The following is a 22,499-nucleotide window of genomic DNA, read 5'->3' on the forward strand; positions in this document are numbered from 1 at the left end:
CTTCACGGGCTCTTCTTTTGCATGTTTTTAAAATAATGGCCTTTATTTGCTGTTAAATGACGGCCATCCACTCAATGTGTGTGAACATAGCCTTTCTGTGTTTTCAATCCACTCCTGGTTTTGGTTAAAAAATACTAAACAATAATACCAGTAGCGGATTATAATAAGTCCATTTTGGCCGGTAGCCCGGGGCCATGGCCACCCAAAAGGTGGCTAGAGTTCTGCCATGATTTGCAAAAAAATCGCTGCTTTTTTTCTGTAATTTTGCACAAATCAGGACATCATGACATTATCCTTCATAAACACAACATGCTAGTGCTGCCATAGTTGCAGTGGGGTTGGGGGGCCCAGGCTTGGTGAACAGCCTGGGGCCTACAATAAAGTTAATCCGCCCCTGAATAATACTGTGTGTGAACATAGCGAAAAGCTTCAATCGCATTGGACTTTAGCCCTGTTCTTGGGCAACAGGGGGGGGACTCCAATCACCATGTTAACCTTGTGAGTCTACAGGGTTAAAATGCAGAGACTAGCCCAGCTGGTTTCCGATGCCAATCTGGTACATCCTGGAGCCGGAGGGGGCTAAAGAGACAAATATCCTTCTTTTGGAGGAGAGCTTGTATACTTTTTGTATTCCCAATGACCGGCAGGATTTAGGAAAGGTTTGATGCTTTATGGCTCTTTTGAAACATTTATAGCATTGGACTTTTAAATTTTTAAAGCTTCAGTACATTACAGAGCTTCAGGTTGGGCAGGCGAGGCGTCAAACATTTGCTGCTTTGGTTCTGAGCTCCGAAATATTGGTGAAGCTCCAGGGTCGAGAATTGTCCGTGACCAGGTAAGAGGGTGAGTGTGAGGTCGGCCCGTCTGTCCAGCCTAGTCTAGCTTTCACGATGATGCACGGTATTGATCAGCCCTCTCCCTGCCGCCTAAGACAGGAGCAATTAACATAATCAGGCGCTTGACTCCAATTAAGACTTCCTCTTATTACAGCAGACGGAAGGGCCGCGGCAGGACTGAGAGAAAATTAGCAGCCGCCTTGGTTTTGCATATCTTAATTTAAAATGACAGGGTGTGTCACGGGAGGATGGTGACCCTGTCAGTGCTCAGAGGCTCTTGTGTGGCAACAATTTCCCGCACTAAAATGACTCCTCTTAGCTCAGTCTCCACTGAAAGATGGAGGCCGCAGGAGACAGCCAATGAGGGCCCCAGCTCCAACATCTCCCACAACAGCCTCATTTGCATTAGGAGCTCCTTCTCATTTCTCCATAATTAAAAATGATATTATCATTCGCCTGTGTGTTTATAAGATTACCCGGGACGTGGGGCCGCTCCTCTCATCGTGACACTGAGAAGATTTAGAACTGTCACCAAAGCCGTTCACGGCAATTACATTGACAGAAACTTCCCGGAGTGACTTGGATTGACTGTGTTCTGTAGATTCTTTTGTTGATTAGAACAATAAAGAGGCGTTTATGAGGTCATTTCCATTATTCTCAGAGCTGCTACAAACAAGCGTAATAATTCCTCACTGAAAATGTACAAACAGGTAAAAAATATTATTGGGGAGAAATAATTTGATTTCTGTTAAAAATAAATGTTTTTATTCTGTTTTTTCTTTTTTTTACAAATTTGTTGTTATTAGGCCGGGTTCACACTGCACTGTTTTTGCAGTCCTTTTTACATATACATTACATGGGGGGGGGGGGGAGGCGGATGCAATTGCGTGCCATCGACTTAGGTCAGTTTTTCCATTGACTTCCATTATATGAAAAAAGTATCAGAACGGATGTGTCTTCTTTTATTCTACCGTACACAGAAAAGTGATTGGCCACATTTTTTTGTACGTTAAAAGTATCCATTTAAAAACGGATACGGTTAACGGACTGAAAGTACGCAGCGTGGACCCGGTCTTAAGGATTTTTCCAACTGCTTTTTCTATTTAAATTTAATGAAGTCACATTATATTTCCACTAGAGATCAGCGAACATTCTCACTATATGCTCGAAAGTACTTGATACTCGACTGCATGGGGCTCGAGTAAAAATTATCGTCTTCTTCCTCCCTTTATATTTGGTGGCTTCAGTCAGTCAATAAACACACGGGGAAGGGACTGGGAGATCCTGCTCTTCCACGGCCATGTTGGCTGCTGGTCTAGTAGAGATTGGCCGGCTGCATCAGGTGACCTGGGTGTATATAGAGCCAGGTCACCTGATGCTTAATCCACTTGTGGGCTGTTAGCTGACAGGGAGAGCTACTGGAAAAGGTAGAGAGCTTAGTGTGCTTAGTCAGGTACTTAGCAGGAGTAATATACTTATAGGAGTAATGCCAGGAGGTGTTGTAGGAGTAATGCCAGGAGGTGGTGCAGGAGTAATGCCAGGAGGTGTTGTAGGAGTAATGCCAGGAGGTGTTATAGGAGTAATGCCAGGAGGTGGTGCAGGAGTAATGCCAGGAGGTGGTGTAGGAGTAATACCAGCAGGTGTTGTAAGAGTATATACCAGGAGATATTGAGAAGTATAACCAGGAGGTGTTGTAGGAGTATATACCAAGAGGGGTTGTGGGAGTACCTGTGGCCCCTGACCTGGCACTTATAGTTTATTGGTTCGGACGACACCTCTTACCTAGTCCTGTAGCACAGGCTGGTCTATAATATTACTCCCTCTCATCCAAAAGTCTTTTTAATACAGCGGCCTGGGAGTCTTAGATGCATCCATGCTCCGCCTGCTGTACCAGTTCCAATCCCTTCCTGATTCTGTGGTGCCCCCTTACGGTGGTCGACCGGTGACTGGTAACAAGTGATGCCACTGCTGTGGTGGTTGGTCGAGATATAGCTCAGCCAGATGGTAATTTGTTGTGACACCAGTGCCAGGTGGGCACACAGCTATGGGGGCACACCTGCTTTTAGTTTAGAGTGGAGAGCTATACAGTTTTCCCTGTGGTTGATGACCTGCCGAGCTGTGAGGGGTCCCTTGAGTACTTATCCGGAGTGGAGTTGTGACCCAACCGGACTATCGGTACCGCCACCCAATGAAAGGGGAGATGACTCAAGGATGTGGTCTCTACTGTGTAGGTGCCTGAGTAATAATCACTGAGTCCCGTTAGCATAAATAAATCTTCTTTACTATAGCAATACTTTGTACAATAGCTGACAAGACAGGAGCTGCACTGAGGACTTTTAGAGTAATAGAGCTGAGAGTAGTTGAGAGGAGTCTGTGCTGAGAGAACAGAACAGTGGAGAGGAGTTTGTGCTGCAAGTTCAGAGTAGTAGAGAGGAGTGTGTCGTGAGAGTCCCAACCCAGGGTAGAAGTGTGCTCTGCCAGAACTTTAGAAGAAGAAGCAGACTACTGAAAACTTAAAAGTAGACGTTTACTTGTGCCTGTGTTTCGACCTTTGTTGATACACCACCTTTTGCCCACCAGTGTCAGGTGACCTGTCCTGTGAGGGTGACACAAACCCCAGACCTTGTTACCTGGGTTGAGCAGAGTGGCCAAGATTTCCTGGTTACACTCGCTCTGCGAGATAAGAGTACGTAGGCTTCTATCAACTTTGCTCTATCCAGATATGTTCCTCTGGTATAGGATACCGTCCTGCACCTTTAGACCTGTTCTCGGCAGGGACCAACTTGTTCTGCGTCCTCTCTGTTCAACAATCAGACTAAGACTACCTTGTGTGGGTGTATACTTCCTCTCCCCATGTGGCAACTTCCTACTTGTGGTGGAAAAGAAAGCATAGAAAAGAAAGGAATTCAGTGATAGGAAAGAGAAGAAGAGAAGGTCCTCATTGGTGTACAGGTCCCAATAAATAATAACCCTTTGGTTACCTGACATCTTGTGGCCAAACTTAGGAACTATTTCATCACCACAGTCACTTGAAGTTCAGACTTTTGCGAAAGGTGTAGCATACTGGCAACACCCGTGGTGAGACACCACATTTACATCACTTTCTGAGGTTTCAGGTGCACCAGACCTCCTCCCCCCTTCTGCAGAATAGGAGGCCCCTGAAAAAATGCTCAAGTCTCCCATTGACTTTAATGGGGTACATTACTCGAATCGAGCACTTGAGCATCGGAAAATACTCGAGCAACATTTTAGTACTCGCTCATCTCTAAGCACCACAAAAAAATTATTGAGGGAAAACAAAAAAAAAAATAGTGTTTGTTGCTGCTTTGCGGCCGTTTGGCGACAAAACGCAGCAGTTTTATGCAAATGATGGCTGTTATTGGCATAAGACTGACACATTTTGGTGCAAAAATGGCAGCCATCCAAAAACAACAGCTGCGAAATGTCAAAAAAAGATGTTGTGTGAACATAGCCTGAAGGGAATCTGTCAGAAGGTTTATGCTGCCTTAAATGAAGGCGGAAACAGAACAATGTATTACTCATATCATTCTGCACAGAGAATGGTTGTTGTGCTGCACCCCTCCCCCCGCCCTCCAGCTTCTGATTGACAGCTGACCGCCTATACACAGCATGGATAGACAACTGCCAATCAACAGCCAGTGGGTAAAGTGTGCTGGTGCTCTTGAATATCCAGGACTACTGAGCATGCACACATAATGGAGAGGACTTGTGTGCAGTGCTGGTTATTTAGGAAGGGATACAAACCTATTTAGAATTGCATTAAAGCAACTTCTGGCTCCCTGACAATCACCACTTCTCCTTGCCGCCACCACTTTTCCCTGCCGCTCACCACTTCTCCCTGCCAATGACCACTTCTCTTCGACGCCACCACTTCTCCCTGCCAATCTCCCTGCTGATCACCACTTCTCCCTGTCAATCACCACTCCTCCCTGTCAATCACCACTCCTCCCTGTCAATCACCACTCCTCCATGCCAATCACCACTCCTCCCTGCCAATCACCACTCCTTCATGCCAATTACCACTCCTCCATGCTGATCACCACTCCTCCATGCCGATCACCACTCCTTCCTGCCGATCACCACTCCTCCCTGACGATCACTTCTCCCTGCCAATCACCACTCCTCCCTACCGATAACCACTCCTCCATGCCAATCACCACTCCTCCCTGCCAATCACCACTCCTCCCTGCCAATCACCACTCCTCCCTGCCAATCACCACTCCTCCCTGCCAATCACCACTCCTCCCTGCCAATCACCACTCCTTCCTGCCAATCACCACTCCTCCCCGTTGATCACCACTCCTCCCCACCGTTCACCACTCCTCCCTGCCTATCACCACTCCTTCCTGCCAATCACCACTCCTCCCCGTTGATCACCACTCCTCCCCACCGTTCACCACTCCTCCCTGCCCATCACCACTCCTCCCTGCCGATCACCACTCCTCCCTGCTGATCTCCCTGTCAATCACCACTTTTCCCTGCCAATCACCACTCCTCCCTACTGATCACCACTCCTCCCTACCGATCACCACTTCTTCCTGTCGATCATGACTTCTCCTTGCCGCCACCACTTCACCCTGCCGCTCACCACTTCTCCCTGTCGATCACCACTTTTCCCCTGCTGATCTCCCTGTCGATCATGACTTCTCCCTGTCGATCATGACTTCTCCCTGCCCTGCAACTCACCACTTCTCCCTGCCACTCACCATTCCTCCCTGCCACTCACCATTCCTCCCTGCCACTCACCATTCCTCCCTGCCACTCACCATTCCTCCATGCCGCTCACCATTCCTCCATGCCGCTCACCATTCCTCCATGCCGCTTACCACTCCTCCCTGCCACTCACCATTCCTCCCTGCCACTTACCACTCCTCCTTGCCGATCACCACTCCTCCCTGCCACTTACCACTCCTCCTTGCCGATCACCACTCCTCCCTGACGATCACCACTCCTCCCTTTTTCTGAGACAAGATTTCTTAGCATGACCCCTACCCACTTAGCAAATCATTGGCCAAAACTCGGCAACACCGCAGCCAGTGGATGGCTGAATAGACTGCTGCTTTGCATTTTGTCTCTGAAGCTGGGAGAAAGGGTGAAAAGTGGAGGACCAAGGTATGTAAGTAATAGAAACAAAATGATTCTACTAGAATACCCAGGATGGAGACACAGTTGAAAACTATGATGGAACAGGTAGTTATAACCAAGGTCATCTGCACAATCCGGAAGAGGCCCAGACTCCGCCTGTCATGGGAACAAGGCTAAGTATATTTTATTTTAAGGTGCAGCTATACTGCTATACTGTGCCCCCCCCCCCCCACCCACCCTGATACTCTATATCCACAGCCCCCCCCACCCATTGTGATACATTATATGCACAGCCGCCCCACTTTCCTGATACACTATATCCACAGCCTCCCCCCACCATCCTGATACACTTTATCCACAGCCTCCCCCCACCATCCTGATACACTATATCCACAGCCCCCCCCACCCATCCTGATACACTATATGCACAGCCTCCCCCCTATCCAGAAACACTATATCCACAGCCTCCTCCTATCCAGAAACACTATATCCACAGCCTCCTCCTATCCAGAAACACTATATCCACAGCCTCCTCCTATCCAGAAACACTATATCCACAGCCTCCGACCACCATCCTGATACACTATATCCACAGCCTCCCCCTATTCACATACACTATATCCACAGCCTACTCCTATCCACATACACTATATCCACAGCCCCCCCCACCCATCCTGATACACTATATCCACAGCCTACTCCTATCCACATACACTATATCCACAGCCTACTCCTATCCACATACACTATATCCACAGCCCCCCCCACCCATCCTGATACACTATATCCACAGCCGCCCCACTATCCAGATACACTATATCCACAGCCTCCTCCTATCTAGATACACTATATCCACAGCCGCCCCACTATCCTGATACACTATATCCACAGCCTCCTCCTATCCACATACACTATATCCACAGCCTCCCCCTATACACATGCACTATATCCACAGCCCATCAAATAGTTTCCCGTTACCTGGGGAAGTCCTAGAGCCCTTTTTGAGCCCTACGCCAGTCCCTCTGCACAATACCAATCACCAGACAATCTCTAAGTATTATAAATGAAGGTGCACCACCACCGCTACCGAGCTAAGCCAGGGGAAGCAAACATGGGGGTCACCTGCCACGGAAAGTCCAAACCACCCTGCGGCGGGCTGTGACGAAAACCAGACTCCGCGCCCTGGTGCGGCTTACGCTATCACTATCGGTGGTTCAGCGGATCCACCATTCCTGGCGTACAGACATCTAAGGGTTAGATGCACTGTTGTCGGAGAGACGGCCAGAGACATGTGCAGTCACTAACAACGATTTTAGCGGCTACCACCAAAGAGCTAATCGGACGTTTTCTTGCTTGTTGGCTGATCGCTGGCCCTTCGGCTGACTATCGAGTAAATGAGCTTTCCTAGGAACGAGCATGAACAATAATCTACCTATTTAAAGGGGCATTTCATGTTCCCACTTCGGGAAGATATCGGCAGTAGGCGGCTGTCTCGTTAAACAGATCATAATCATTATCATCATGATCAATATCTACGTTATAAGACGGCCGCCTTTCCCGATATTTTCCCAAAGTGGGAGCACAGCCTAAGGGCCACATGTATCATCCTGCGAACGGATGATTTTCGGCGGAAAGTGCCGATTTGCGTATTTTTTTTATACGCAAATGGCCGATTTGCGAATAAAATATTCGCAAATCGGCACTTTCCGCCGAGTACGCCAGGGGGGCGGAAAGGGGGTGTGTAGTGGGCGGAACGGAGGGTGCGGACTCAGAGTCCGCGCGATTTACCATCTGCTCCGCCCAAATATACGCCGAAAACCTACTCCAGTCCTCAGCTGGCGTAGGTTTTCGGCGGTACGCACCGGCGCGCACGGGATTTATGTAGAGGCAGTCCGCCTCTGCATAAATCTCCGTAGCGCCGGAGCTGCGGGGGCATTTTTAAGTCCGGCGTAAAAAACGCCGGACTTAATAAATGCCCCCCTAAGAGTTTCTCCTCTAAATGTTGCATCGTACTTTTACGTCCCGAGTAGCTTTTCAGGATAGCCGTGATCCAGAAATCCTCGTAGAAGTCTCCATTCCTTTCAGATTCCATCTCCTCAGTAGTAATCCTACGCAGCCTGAATCACTGGCTTTATGGAAGTCATTCAACCATGGAACGGCACATGGCAACTATTAAAGCAAAGTCAATTATTCCTGTCTATGTTTTGTTAAAATCCTCCTTCCTTAATAACCCAGAAACAAAAACCTCATCTCTCCCGTCTGTGAATATGAGCCACATAGGGCAAACACTCATCCTAGAGGGGGGCCAAGCTGGCATAAATGGGGAGCACACGGCCACTCCTGGCCGCCCCTGCAGATAACATACATCTTCAATCCCTCCGGCTCACATCTATGCCGGTGAGGATCAATAAGCCTGCTTCAACCCTTCATCAAGTTCTATAGAGGTATCAAAAGCACCTACATCAAATCAAGACTTATCTAATTAGGATTAAATATCACAAAAATTTTGTACTTCTATTAAAAAATCTCCAGTCTTCCAGTACTTCCAGCTGCTGTATGTCCTGCAGGAAGTGGTGTATTCTCTCCAGTCTGACACAGTGCTCTCTGCTGCCACCTCTGCCCATGTCAGGAACTTTCCAGAGCAGGAGAGGTTTTCTATGGGGATTTGCGCCTGCTGTGGACAGTTCCTGACATGGACAGAGGTGGCAGCAGAGAGCACTGGAGATAATACAATCACTTCCTGTAGGACGTACAGCAGCTGGTAAGTACTGGAAGACTGGAGATTATCATTTACAGAAATTTATGCCTATTGGGGAGATAAATTCCAGTTAATAATAAAACAAATATAAATTATAAAATTATAATATAATAACAAAATTTACATATAAAAAATGTAGTTAAAAACGTTTTGATTAGACAACAATTTGCAAGAACAATGGTAGCATTTCTTGAAATTTGTTACAATGAGTTTTAATGAGTGAAATATTTGAGTAGTAAGGGGTTTGGGCTGGGTAGCGGAGCTTGTACGTAGGTTTTTAGTCTTCTCTTCAGGGATGATCTGTGCCTCCAGCAGGACAGAATGGTTGGGGATCGGCTTACATAAGTACTTCTCCAGATGAAAAAATAATTTAGTGGCATTAATAGAGGAAAAACTTTCCCAGGAATGTCAGGCAGGCCCCCTAGACACAGGTGGGTTCTTTCACTGGCAGGATGGAGAGAGAAGGAGAGAGAGAGAGGTAACCCGACTCGAGGAGAAAGAAACGGGAGAGTGACAGCAGCAACAAACCAAAGGAAAATATGCATTGTGTAAACAGTGCGGAGACTGATCCCAATCTAACTCATGCTAGGACGTACATCTCAAAACAAAGGCCGACTTTATAGGCTCCCATATTCAGCGGAGGGCCGAAAGAAAAAACAATGCAGCTGTGTCTGAGGGGAGCACGCAACGCTACAAACCTTCCTAGACTTTCAATGTATTATTGGAAATATAATGTGCTCCCCCCTTTTTTACAGAAAATATTTGGAAATCGCCTAATATACAATTTCCTATATGTCAACATAATCGTTTCCTCAGGCGGTTCAGCATGGCAGATGTGGGGGAGTAGAAATCTCTTCTGGCTTCCTAGAATGTCTATCAGTCCACTATGGACCATCTAATGGGTAACGTCCATTGACGGAACAGTAAGTGGCCGCTTACCTACGGTGCACATCACATAGTAACCAAAAACAAAAGGACTTTGGCATTGTTTTTAGTTCTCAGTAATGTCTGGTAGTTGTCCCGATTTACAGTATTTTCCAATAATTCTTCTAGATGATAAAGTATATGGTATTTCCACCAGCTAGCTCCATATACCGAAATACTACCATGTAACTAGATCTGCCTATCCAGGACAAAGTACATAGGGGGAAAATTATTAGACATGGTGTAAAGTGAAACTGGCCTAGTCGCCACGGCAACCAATCAGATTCCACCTTTTATTCCTTACAGATTTTTTGGAAAATGAAAGGTGGAATCTGGGTTTAGGGTGATCGCTCAGCCGGGCCATGACCTTTCAGCTGATGAAGCTGGGTACATGATGTACCCTGTTGTTAGCTGAATCTGACAGCCGGTTGCTGTGAACGGGACCTGGGGACGGCGCATCAGCGGCACGAGGACGGGTGAGTTCAGGCCTTTATTATTTTCTGCCCCCACCAGCCTGCCTGCAGTTTTTGTCCTTCCAAGGGATTTCTCCTTTAAGAACTCATGTGGTATTAGCCCTTTAACAGCGAATTGTTCAACCCTCTAGGAATGACAAGGTACTGGTCCTTTAAGAGCAAATTTGATATCAGCAATATATGAGCAACTTTGATATTGGCCCTTTAACAGAGACATCCACAGAATGAAGCTTAATTACTATTGGCACGGCAACAGACCTTCTGCTCTGTTGGCTAAATGTTTAAATAATCAAACAGCAAAATCCCGTATCCCCTTCCTACTGAACAAACAGCAAACCAAAATAATGGATCCCAAGAGCATAGCTAACACGCTAGCGGAATACTATGACTCCCTATACAATTTAGCCTTAGACCCATCTACTCCCCAACCCACCCAACCTAACATAGATAACTTCCTCGATAACCTCTCCCTCCCCTCCCTTACTCCAGAACAACAACAATCGCTATCTCTCCCTATAACTGACACAGAGGTTTTAGCAACCATACGTACACTCAACCCCAACAAATACCCTGGACCTGATGGCTTACCGAACGAGTACTATAAATCCCACAAAAATATCCTAACACCTTACTTAGTGAGAGTATTCAACCTTATCATGTCCTCAGGTTCCCCTCCCAGTGAAAGCTCCCATTGTTACTCTGCCCAAACCGGGCAAATCTCCCGATACCCCAGCTAACTTTAGGCCAATCTCGCTTCTAAACTCCGACCTAAAAATCTTTGCCAAGCTTCTCTCATATAGACTAATGCATATAGTCCCCCAGGTAATACAGGGCGATCAGGTGGGATTTGTGAAGGGCCGCCAAACAGTGGATGGCACGCATAGAATGATAAATATAATACATGAATCGGAGCGTCAACGAACGCCTTCTCTGCTCCTTACCCTGGATGCAGAGAAGGTGTTCGACCGAGTCCACTGGGGATACTTAAGATCTGTCCTTCAAAAATTTGGGATACAGGGCCCCTTTCTACAGGCCATCATGGCTCTCTACTCTAAACCATCTGCACAAGTGCACTCCTCAGGAACATTGTCTTACTCCTTCAATATAACAAATGGGACAAGACAGGGGTGTCCCCTATCCCCTACCATATTTGCTCTCGCCATAGAACCCCTCGCACAGGCATTTAGAAAATCCTCGGGAATAAAAGGAATTCAAATAGGTAATCATGAGCACCGAATCGGACTCTTTGCCAATGACATTATACTTTGCTTGTCCTCCCCGCTTGAATCATTGCAACAAACCTCATCTATAATACAGGAATACAGTACAATAAGCTATTACAAAGTAAATTCATCCAAATCTCTAATTCTAGATCTTGGTGTGCCCAACGACCTCAGGTCCCATCTGAAACGCCTTTATCCATACCAGTGGTCTGATGGAGCAATTCCCTACTTAGGCATTACACTCACTAACCCTCTCTCTAAATTAGCCACCAAAAACCTCAACTCCCTTATCTCCGATCTATCCAAAGAAATTACTAGATTCTCTAAACTCCCCATATCTTGGGTTGGAAGAATTTCCTCAGCTAAAATGGTATTACTACCCAAAATTCTCTACTACCTCAGAAAACTCCCGGTTATAATTCCCAACTATCTTCTACAACGTCTGCAAAGAACGATTACTAGGTTTGTTTGGCTGGGGCAGAGAGTACGAGTTTCAGGAAGGGTTCTCTGTATGCCCCTTTAAGAAGGAGGACTAGGATGCCCTGACATTAAGCTCTATTACTATGCGAACATAATCGACCAAACCAGGTACTGGTGGTAAAATGACACTACAAAACAATGGGTACAAATGGAAGCACTAACAATTCCGGGAGGAGACCTCCAGTCTCTACTCTGAGCTAATAGACTCCTCCCATATATAAAGAAAGGCCTACCCCCAAACATAACTGCGGCTCTGAAAATCTGGAACAATCCCCTTGTCTCTAGTGCTCTGCTTCCTACCCACTTTTACTCCCTTCCTTTGCGGATATTACACTTTCTTATTCCAGACTCCAATTATAAAGATTGGATTCGGAAGGGTATAATTTGTATGGGTGACTCATATGAGGACCATGTACTAAAATCATTTGTCTCACTGTCCCTCCAACATGGAATATCTAACAAACACTTTTATAAGTACCTACAACTACGCCACTGCACACAACAGCTTAACCTATCTAATTCTAATACTGCAAAACAACTGTACGAAACATTTTATACTAATCCATTGTTACACCCGAAAGGTTTTTCTAAGGCATATAAATTCCTCCAGGCTCATTCCCCTCCAATCTCTTACGTGTCCAAATGGGAATCTGAATTAGGTTCTTCCTACTCCCCTGAACAGTGGTCTAATGTTTTTTCCGCTATAACCAAAGTATCTCGATGTATTAACCACCTGGAGGCTTCTAGAAAATTATTGTATAGGTGGTATATGACTCCATATCGCCTCTCCAGAATTTTCCCAGCATCATCTCCCGTTTGTTGGAGACATCAGAACTCCGTAGGAATCCTTTTGCACATCTGGTGGGACTGCCCAATCCTTCAGCCTCTATGAAACCAGATCCATGACTTATTGACCCTCATACTGCATATGTCAATCAACTGGTCACCCGGACTGGCTCTTTTGGGTCTGGACATGGACAAATGGGACATATCAGACTCCACTATCGCTCTCCATATTCTGTCTTCTACCAGAAATTGTATTGCTAAAAAGTGGAAAAGCAAGGATCTACCTACCATAAAGGAGATATTACACACAGTAGACTACAACTACGTGATGGAAATTTCTGTAGCAACCAGACTGGGGTCCCTACCAAATGTGCAGAGACGTTGGGAGAAATGGAATCTCTATCGCTCCACCCCTCCTATAGATATATTGCCAGTCTTTGTTAACCAATCTTCTTCTTCATAAAATGACTATGATCCCCTAGCCACTTGCCCCAGGCCCTTTCACTTGTGCCTTTTATCTTGCTTCAACTTGTAGCCCTCCAGTGGAAAGTCCCACTTCATGAGTTGGATCATGTGATCTGTACTGTACCAAGTGCAATGCTTCTACACTATCTTGCGAGTATGTTCTGATTTTCTTTGTTATAATTTTCTTTCTTATAATTCTCTTTATTATACAATCTTAGTATGATATATTATTTAAGCTCTACTTTTCTGCTTATTTGATGTTTTTGGTTATATGTTATTTTGGGCATTTTGTGCTGCCCATTTTGTATGTGAAGTTTATAAAACTTTAATAAAAATTATTAATTAAAAAAAAAAAAAAAAAGAGAGACATCCACAGTGGCCTTATCATAACAAAATTGCTCAATAACCAAGACAATCTTGTGGAAATCTGTATTTATGTCAGTAAGGAGCCATCATCTTCAATTATCCAATAGGGGACATGTGACTGCATGGCTGTTGTCAGGGATTGAGTGAAGGAACTGCCAGTTTCTATTGGCTGCTACATTTCAGCTATTTGCATGTGTGATTGGCTGGTTTCTGCTGTGATGGGTGATATCTGAAATCCTGAACATTCCACCACCTTTCTATGGGGACATTTTTGGTGTTTAAACGTTACTTTCTTTAAATAAAGACAAATCCAATAGAATCCCAAAATACTTAGCACACCTGTCACCATTGAGCAAGAAAAATACACAGCACACCTGTCATTGACGAGGGCTTTGAAACACAGTTTGAACTGAGTCTTATGCAAAGTGGGTCAGGCTGTATTAATTGCAGAAAGAAAGAAGAACAAGAAGAATAAAGAAAAAGAGATCACAGCATAGGGATTCTTCAAGCGCTATAATAATAAACTGTTGCAAAGAAGAAGTTCTAGTTGTATCAGTTAATGTTTTACAAGGAGTGCACTGGCAAAGTGGGAATATTCCATATTATTATTGAGTAAGGTTATTGCATGGGAATGAAGGGTTTACATTGTAAGCACCACATGAAAAATGAGCAGCTCAGGTTTTAAAGGTTGTTTTTCTCCTTTCATTGTCTGTGTGGACTAGTATACGGCGGGCTGTGTGGGTGATGTAGACATGAACAATAACACCATCTCAGCTCACCCCGCTCGGCAAACGCTTCTCTCAGGATGTCCTGTAAGCAAGTTCAAATGCCATAAAAGGACAAAATGAATTTCTGGTGGATGAAGTCAAACAGTGAACCGTCTGTTCTGCTCCTGGAAGGAGAAAAAAATCCAAATCTATGTACATTCAGACATATGGAAACACCGGGAGATTTTTCACTAACCAATTTTATTTTTTTTTTTTTTTAAGAAAAATAAAATACATTCCAGGAAAGGGCTGCAGCTAAGAAAGTGAAAACCAGCAAATGCTTAAAGAGGTTTAATGACTTAAACACAGACTGGGTTGTGTCTAAAACTTTCCACATTTAAAAATGAACCTTTTCTATGAAGCATCATTTCCTCCGAGAAGCTAAAATAAAGCGTTTGATTTCTTGCAGTGTTTATGTTTCCGGATGAATCCCTGAGGCTCCGTGCACACTGATAGAGAGGGGCGAACCCCGAGAACCGCAGAATGATCGAAACTGGGCTAATAGTCTATATGAGTGGTGGGTGCAGTGCAGGCGGACAGCAGCAGGCTGAAAATCTGTGAATTGCGCACATACGGCGGCCACTTTATGCAGCAGCTTTGCCATGTCAGCTCTGCTGCAACAGGTTCTGCACATGCGTCAGGAAAGGGCTGTGCATCAAACAGGCTGCTGGACGGTGGAGATGCTTCTTACTGTTGGTGTTGCTGATACTATCCCTATCCCAGTTGTGACCTATCCCTACCCCAGTAGTTACCTATCCCTACCCCAGTAGTTACCTATCCCTACCCTAGTAGTTACCTATCCCTACCCCAGTAGTTACCTATCCCTACCCCAGTAGTTACCTATCCCTACCCCAGTAGTTACCTATCCCTACCCTAGTAGTTACCTATCCCTACCCCAGTAGTTACCTATCCCTACCCCAGTAGTTACCTATCCCTGCCCCAGTAGTTACCTATCCCTGCCCCAGTAGTTACCTATCCCTACCCTAGTAGTTACCTATCCCTACCCCAGTAGTTACCTATCCCTACCCCAGTAATTACATATCCTTACCCCAGTAGTTACCTATCCCTACCCCAGTAGTTACCTATCCCTGCCCCAGTAGTTACCTATCCCTGCCCCAGTAGTTACCTATCCCTACCCTAGTAGTTACCTATCCCTACCCCAGTAGTTACCTATCCCTACCCCAGTAATTACATATCCTTACCCTAGCAGTTACCTATCCCTACCCTAGTAGTTACCTATCCCTACCCTAGTAGTTACCTATCCCTACCCTAGTAGTTACCTATCCCTACCCCAGTAGTTACCTATCCCTACCCTAGTAGTTACCTATCCCTACCCCAGTAGTTACCTATCCCTACCCCAGTAATTACATATCCTTACCCTAGCAGTTACCTATCCCTACCCTAGTAGTTACCTATCCCTACCCCAGTAGTTACCTATCCCTACCCCAGTAGTTACCTATCCCTACCCCAGTAATTACATATCCTTACCCTAGCAGTTACCTATCCCTACCCTAGCAGTTACCTATCCCTACCCTAGTAGTTACCTATCCCTACCCCAGTAGTTACCTATCCCTACCCCAGTAGTTACCTATCCCTACCCCAGTAATTACATATCCTTACCCTAGCAGTTACCTATCCCTACCCTAGCAGTTACCTATCCCTACCCTAGTAGTTACCTATCCCTACCCCAGTAGTTACCTATCCATACCCCAGTAGTTACCTATCCATACCCCAGTAGTTACCTATCCCTACCCCAGTAGTTACCTATCCCTACCCTAGTAGTTACCTATCCCTACCCCAGTAGTTACCTATCCCTACCCCAGTAGTTACCTATCCCTACCCCAGTAGTTACCTATCCCTACCCCAGTAGTTACCTATCCCTACCCTAGTAGTTATCTATCCCTACCCCAGTAGTTACCTATCCCTACCCCAGTAGTTACCTATCCCTACCCTAGTAGTTACCTATCCCTACCCCAGTAGTTACCTATCCCTACCCCAGTAGTTACCTATCCCTACCCCAGTAGTTACCTATCCCTACCCTAGTAGTTACCTATCCCTACCCTAGTAGTTACCTATCCCTACCCTAGTAGTTGCCTATCCCTTCCCTAGTTTTAGACCACTAAACCCTTCACTTTACCTTATAAAATCTGGCTGATTTTATTGTGTGCCTGTACATGAACTTCACAAAGTTGAAATGGTGTCAGGTGTTGGGGTTCTTCCACACAAAGTTCCATCTTTCCACGTAAGTGAGGCCAATAGCGGGCACAATCAATATTAAAGCTGGACAGTGTATGTTTGAAAAAGAAGATGGCTCCAAAGAGGAATGGAGAGGAATGGTTTGGGCACAATACACCCAATTTGAAGAAATGGTTGGGAATAGATTATGAAAAGGAGCTTGTCTTTTTTATATATTAACTTTCAATACCTTTCCTACCCCAATTATTACCTATCCCTAGCCCAGTTGTGACCTATCCCTACCCCAGTAGTTACCTATCCCTACCCTAGTAGTTACCTATCCCTACCCCAGTAGTTACCTATCCCTACCCCAGTAGTTACCTATCCCTACCCTAGTAGTTACCTATCCCTACCCCAGTAGTTACCTATCCCTACCCCAGTAGTTACCTATCCCTGCCCCAGTAGTTACCTATCCCTGCCCCAGTAGTTACCTATCCCTACCCTAGTAGTTACCTATCCCTACCCCAGTAGTTACCTATCCCTACCCCAGTAATTACATATCCTTACCCTAGCAGTTACCTATCCCTACCCTAGTAGTTACCTATCCCTACCCTAGTAGTTACCTATCCCTACCCTAGTAGTTACCTATCCCTACCCCAGTAGTTACCTATCCCTACCCTAGTAGTTACCTATCCCTACCCCAGTAGTTACCTATCCCTACCCCAGTAATTACATATCCTTACCCTAGCAGTTACCTATCCCTACCCTAGTAGTTACCTATCCCTACCCCAGTAGTTACCTATCCCTACCCCAGTAGTTACCTATCCCTACCCCAGTAATTACATATCCTTACCCTAGCAGTTACCTATCCCTACCCTAGCAGTTACCTATCCCTACCCTAGTAGTTACCTATCCCTACCCCAGTAGTTACCTATCCATACCCCAGTAGTTACCTATCCATACCCCAGTAGTTACCTATCCCTACCCCAGTAGTTACCTATCCCTACCCTAGTAGTTACCTATCCCTACCCCAGTAGTTACCTATCCCTACCCCAGTAGTTACCTATCCCTACCCCAGTAGTTACCTATCCCTACCCCAGTAGTTACCTATCCCTACCCTAGTAGTTATCTATCCCTACCCCAGTAGTTACCTATCCCTACCCTAGTAGTTACCTATCCCTACCCTAGTAGTTACCTATCCCTACCCCAGTAGTTACCTATCCCTACCCCAGTAGTTACCTATCCCTACCCCAGTAGTTACCTATCCCTACCCTAGTAGTTACCTATCCCTACCCTAGTAGTTACCTATCCCTACCCTAGTAGTTGCCTATCCCTTCCCTAGTAGTTACCTATCCCTACCCTAGTAGTTACCTATCCCTACCCTAGTAGTTACCTATGCATATTCATGTTGTTAACCTCTTCTTTCTTTATTTTACAGTCCTTTACCCCTTCCTGGTAGTAAAACCACCCATGTCTTATCATCAGCACTTTGCCAGAAAAGATGCTACACTGGTGAGCTCCTTCGAGCTGGCTTTAGTGCATCCTGAGCGCAGTAGCCTGTACCAGTCGACCAACTGGTTACGGGCCTCTGGGTGGTTGGGCTGTGTGTCCACCACTTCTACCACCTCCCCCACCAGGCTCTCTCAATCCATGTGGGTTCTAGAAGCTCATCATCACCCCATCTCACCACTGCCCTCCGCATCCTCACCACTGCCCTCCTAGCAACAAACAAAGGTTACAAAGGTAACAAAAGTTTAATCCTGGTATTAATCACTTGTAGTTTTACACTTAGGAACTGCTTCAAAATTCAGTAAAAAATTTTTTAATTTAAGTTAATTTAGCTAGTGCTGTTGTTAATCCCCATTTTGGTTGCCTTTTACCCCTTTGTACCCCCATATTACAGGAGCCGGACTTAATGACAGGCAGCAATCGTGGCAATCTATAGAGATCATGGCATTTACGGGAGCCAGTGAAAGGAGTGAACTGTCACTGACTGATCGGAACTCCCGCAGTGCAACTGGTACTTGACGCTGAACCGTGACAGTAAGTGGTAAATCCCCCAGAAGCACCATCACAGGGGAATGTAAGCATTACACAGTGCCCATTCATATCTAGGTGTAACCACTTTTCACCTTGGTAGAGAGATGAGCATCCAAAATTGTGAAATGGATTCAATGAATAAACCCCATACAGATAACTATTTTTATAGTACATAATAAACATTAACAGGGTGTGACAAAATTGGCAAATTTGCAACCAGAGGACAGTGTAATGCCATACTTAAGCGCCACCCACCCCACCCCACTCCTGTGACCCCTCTTCTGTCTCCTGTGATTAAAGGCCAGAAGTCACACTCTCCCATAGAGAATGCATTGGGAAGCGTGACTTCCGGCCTTAAATCACAGGAAACAGAAGAGGGGTCTTAGGAGTGGGTGAAGTGAGCGCATGCTGAAGTGGGTGAAGTGGACCCCCCTTTGAACCGCCGCGATCCTGGGTGCTTTCTGCGCTATTAGTGACAGCTGCATTTAAATGCCCTCCATAGCCTCTCCATGGTGGTCTAGTGGGAGGACCCCCCGCGCAATGCGATCCCGGCTCAGTATTCTATAGATGTGGTCTGCAGCAGACAAAAGTAATAGAGCACCAATCCAATTTGCGCATTTTTGGTCGTATCAAATCCATAAAAATTGTAATAAAAAGTGATCAAAAAGTCGCATATACGTAAACAAGGTACCAATAGAAAGAACAGATCATGGTGCAACAAATGACTTCTCACATAGCCACATAGACCAAAGGATAAAAGCGTTATAAGCATGAGAATAGAGCAATCTTAAGGAACATTTAGTTTTTTAAAAGATTAACATTTTTCAAAAGCCATCAAATAAAATAAAAGTTATGCAAGTAACATATCCTTGTAATCTTAACAACTTGAGGTTCATATATAACATGTCAGTTTTACCATAGGACAGATGGCATAAGTACAACCCCCCCCCCCCCCACAAAAAAAAAAAAATCTATATTTGCATTGACATTGCACAGTAGAATTAGTGACGCAAAAACATAAGGGACAATGTAGGTCTGTAGGTGAAAAAATAACAGCGCTATGGCCTTTTAAACACGAGGAGGAAAAAGCGAAAGTGCAAAAATGAACATTGGTTCAGACCTTAAGGGGTTAAACAACACTCAGCTTTACTGGAACTTATTTTTAGTGCAATACAAAGGTAACATGGCTTAGGTACTTGGTGCAAAATCAATGGTAACAATAATAGCTTGAAGTAGAGTAGAGTAAGAAGAAGCTGTAGCAGGAGATAAGGGCCATATAAGAGGGCCCTTGCCTAATTAGCAAGTACTCTGCCAGGATGCAGATGAAGTGTGTGAAATATCTTGAAGAAGTCCTCGTATTCAGGTATAGATAAGTCTTAGTTATCTTATCTGACCACCTTCTGCCTCTCAGTGTCGAGTTCCGGTCCTGATAGGTAGTACAAGTCCCAGGTTTCTGTCACTGGGAGCAGTTAACCAGTAATTTCCTTCATACTTAGTTGAGCATAGTTAGTAGAGAGCGGCTAACTGGAACTGTGCTCTACTGTGGATCAGCCTTTCTTTCCTCTCCTTCTTTAGGGGATGACTGTCCGGAAGAACAAATCCACGGCATAGGCAAGGAGGTTACTCTTGTAACTCTGGTAACCCAAGGTCAGGTTCAGCAGTGCATGACTGCCATAGTCTCTGATACTAGGAAACAGGAACACACTGTCCTAGAGCGAGCTAGAACACCTCCTCACTGGCCTAGAGCTAGGCTCCAACTCCCTAACTAGGAAGTGGGTAGTGTGTGAGTGTAGAGCTGGCTAAACCTTCCTACATAACTGCACCTGTACACAAGGGGGAGTGAGACACCTAGTGGTTGGAGTAGGGCAAAGCAGCTAACTGCACTAACTGTAACACCTGACAAATACACTTTTACCTGTGTGTTTAAAGAACAAAGAAACACGTAGTGGGACACTACAAATGCGCGTCATAATGCCTATATCTCTCTCTAGAGTTTGGCACTATGTGCATTTTTGGGGGGTATTTATCTTTAAAGTCCAGCATCATGTGCCTGTTAAGTGTGTTTTTACAATATAGAAAAAAAAAACCTGTGGCCGACCATAACCCGGCAAAGGAAGTAATGTAATGTATTTGTGGCAGAGGGTGGGGATTGGTGGTGGGGTTGTTTGAGTGGAGCCAATATGCTCCCTGCCCCATACAACATATAAATATATCTTCTACTCTGCTGGAGCTGATGCCTGAATACATTGCATAAGAAACCACCTGCATAAGGGGCTGGTAGACACATGGGGGGTTTATTACGAGAAGACAGAAAAGGTTGGAGTGTGTTTCCATTGCTGTATGTCGGGTTCTGTGACGTTTTTATTCTGCAGCCTGAATGTACCCACCCTGTGACCCCTTAAACATCGGCCGTAAGCCAGGCCGTCCTGAGATTATATTTCAATAGGTTTTCACACTTTTCTCTTTCCAAAAGAGTAGGAGGAAGAGTCGGGAGGCTTGCAAACACCAGACGTTACTCTCCAGACCAGACTTTCCAGAGAGGTTTTTCCCCTTCGCAGCTGATCTCTTACATAAAGGGAAAATAAAAAGTCTCTGTGTTTTTTTTTCCCTAACTGTGCCAAGTGCGAATATAAAAATTTGGGAAAAGAGTGGAGGTTGGGGGAGGGGGGACTCTTTAATCAGCAGCTTTGATAAATAGAAAAATGTCTTAGTCATAATAAAGTGTAGTTTACATCTCAGGAGCAGACGGCAGGGGGGGGGGGGAAGGGGGGTAAAGTGTACAGAGTCCAAACAATGAGGTTAAGAAACATAACTGTAACACATTAGTAAATTGACAATGAAATTGCAGCAACTTCTCCATCTCTTTATTAAATAAACACCGGACTGTTCTGTCCAGGTTATGTGCGGAGCGCTCGGATTACTAACTCAACACTGCAGAACATCACACATTGTGAAGCTGCCTCCAGCCTCCCAAGTCAAACACATTCCATGATGCTGCCCAAGCGCCCCCCATCCCAGCCCCCCCCCCCCAAGCACCCCCCATCCCAGCCCCCACCCAGTCATTACACCCCTGCTTCCCTTTTTGTGTTTTTCTGCAAAACTTTATGGTAGGTCTAATATTGGATCCGGCACATTTCATGGTTTAGAGTGAATACTGATCAGTCCTCTTAGATGGTAGAAAACCCAGTAGTAGTAGATCGCCCAGATCTCAGGACCCTGTCATAGAAAATGCATCCAATTAAGGGTAGAGGAGTCCCAGTATAACAGGCCAGAGCATATACCCCCAGCCCAGACTATACCCAGTATAACAGGCCAAAGCATATACCCCCAGCCCAGACTATACCCGCTGTAACAGAGTATATACCCCCAGCCAAGACTATACCCAGTATAACAGGCCAGAGCATATACCCCCAGCCCAGACTATACCCGCTGTAACAGAGCATATACCCCCAGACTATACCCGCAGTAACAGAGTATATACCCCCAGCCCAGACTAAACCCAGTATAACAGGCCAGAGCATATACCCCCAGCCCAGACTATACCCGCTGTAACAGAGTATATACCCCCAGCCCAGACTAAACCCAGTATAACAGGCCAGAGTATATACCCCCAGCCCAGACTATACCCAGTATAACAGGCCAGAGTATATACCCCCAGCCCAGACTATACCCAGTATAATAGGCCAGAGTATATACCACCAGCCCAGACTAATCCCCCAGCCCAGACTATACCCAGTATAACAGGCCAGAGTATATATCCCCAGCGCAGACTATACCCAGTATAACAGGCCAGAGCATATACCCCCAGCCCAGACTATACCCGCTGTAACAGAGTATATACCCCCAGCCCAGACTAAACCCAGTATAACAGGCCAGAGTATATACCCCCAGCCCAGACTATACCCGCTGTAACAGAGTATATACCCCCAGCCCAGACTAAACCCAGTATAACAGGCCAGAGCATATACCCCCAGCCCAGACTATACCCGCTGTAACAGAGTATATACCCCCAGCCCAGACTAAACCCAGTATAACAGGCCAGAGCATATACCCCCAGCCCAGACTATACCCGCTGTAACAGAGTATATACCCCCAGCCCA

The sequence above is a fragment of the Dendropsophus ebraccatus genome, chromosome 11 (genome assembly GCF_027789765.1).
Source record: "Dendropsophus ebraccatus isolate aDenEbr1 chromosome 11, aDenEbr1.pat, whole genome shotgun sequence".
Classification (NCBI taxonomy): Eukaryota; Metazoa; Chordata; class Amphibia; order Anura; family Hylidae; genus Dendropsophus; species Dendropsophus ebraccatus.